This window comes from Arachis hypogaea, chromosome 2, assembly GCF_003086295.3.
Source record: "Arachis hypogaea cultivar Tifrunner chromosome 2, arahy.Tifrunner.gnm2.J5K5, whole genome shotgun sequence".
Taxonomy (NCBI): domain Eukaryota; kingdom Viridiplantae; phylum Streptophyta; class Magnoliopsida; order Fabales; family Fabaceae; genus Arachis; species Arachis hypogaea.
This window is the reverse complement of record NC_092037.1, coordinates 21,792,062-21,793,704: the sequence shown is the minus strand read 5'-3', so window position 1 is coordinate 21,793,704 and position 1,643 is coordinate 21,792,062. Positions and strand designations below refer to the sequence as shown.

General features: G+C 35.7%; 1 non-coding gene across 1 annotated transcript; it reads right to left on the bottom strand.

The window, feature by feature from the left end:
* Positions 1 to 1,535: 1,535 nt before the first annotated feature.
* LOC112766532 (small nucleolar RNA R71) lies at positions 1,536 to 1,643 on the bottom strand. The gene has a single exon (XR_003184421.1). It is a non-coding gene; the product is annotated as a small nucleolar RNA R71 (small nucleolar RNA).

Genomic DNA, 1,643 nt, shown 5'->3' with positions numbered 1-1,643 from the left:
CTAAGTTTGGTGTCCTGCATGCATTGATATTTGATTCTTGTTGCATTTTGATTTTTCCTTATTATTAAAAATCCAAAAATATTTTTAAATTGTGTCTTCTCAAGTCAATCATACAGAGAATTGAAGATCCAGAACATACAGCAGAGGAATTACACAGAAAAAGTCGGGCGTTCAAAACGCCTAGTGAAGAAGGACAGATTGGCGTTTAAACGCCAGCCAGGGTACCTGGATGGGCGTTCAACGCCCAAAAGGGTATAGTTTTGGGCGTTAAACGCCAGAATGTGCACCATTCTGGGCGTTTAACGCCAGGATGGCACAAGGGGAAGATTTTGTTTTCAATGCAAATTTTTTTCAAGTTTTCAAAATCTTTTCAAAATCAAATCTTTTTCAAATCATATCTTTTCAATCATATGTTTTCAAAATCAATTTCTTTCTATTTTTAAAAATACTTGCTATCAATCAATGATTTGATTCAACATTTCAAGTATGTTGCCTTTTCTGTTGAGAAAGGTTTAATGTTTGAATCATATCTTCTCTTGTTAGCCAAGTTTTTAATTTTCAAAATCAAATCTTTTTTAAAATGTTTTTCAAATCATATCTTCTCAATCACACCTTTTTAAAACTAATCATATCTTCTTAACCACATCTTTTTCAAAATAGTTTTCAATCAAATCTTTTTTATTTCTAATTTCAAAATCTTTTTCAAAAATCACTTGATTTCTTTTCCACTTTCATTTTCGAAAATCAATTAGTATTTTTCAAAAATGTTTTCAAAATCTTTTACTTAATTTTCGAAAATTACTTCCCTTCTTCTCACATCCTTTTATTTATGGACTAACACTATTCCTTAATGCAAAATTCGAACTCCATCTCCTTTGATAAGTTCGAATTTTCTACTTCTGTCTTCTACTTTTCTTTTCCTCTGACACCTAAAGGAATCTCTATACTGTGACATAGAGGATTCCACATTTTCTTGTTCCCTTCTCTTTCTTATGAGCAGGAGCAAAGACAAAAGCATTCTTGTTGAGGCTGATCCTGAACCTGAAAGGACCTTGAAGAGAAAGCTAAGAGAAGCCAAAGCACAACTCTCTGTAGAGGACCTAACAGAAATCTTCAAAGAAGAAGAACCCATGGCAGCCGAAAACAACAACAATGCCAACAATGCAAGGAAGGTGTTGGGTGACTTTACTGCACCTACTCCCAACTTTTATGGGAGAAGCATCTCTATCCCTGCCATTGGAGCAAACAACTTTGAGCTTAAGCCTCAATTAGTTTCTCTAATGCAACAGAATTGCAAGTTCCATGGACTTCCATTGGAAGATCCTCATCAGTTTTTAGCTGAGTTCTTGCAAATCTGTGACACTGTCAAGACTAATGGGGTTGACCCTGAGGTCTACAGACTGATGCTATTCCCTTTTGCTGTAAGAGACAGAGCTAGGACATGGTTGGACTCTCAACCTAAAGAAAGCCTGGACTCTTGGGAAAAGCTAGTCAATGCCTTCTTGGCAAAGTTCTTTCCACCTCAAAAATTGAGTAAGCTTAGAGTGGAAGTCCAAACCTTCAGACAGAAGGAAGGAGAATCCCTCTATGAAGCTTGGGAAAGATACAAACAATTAATCAGAAAGTGTCCTTCTGATATGCTT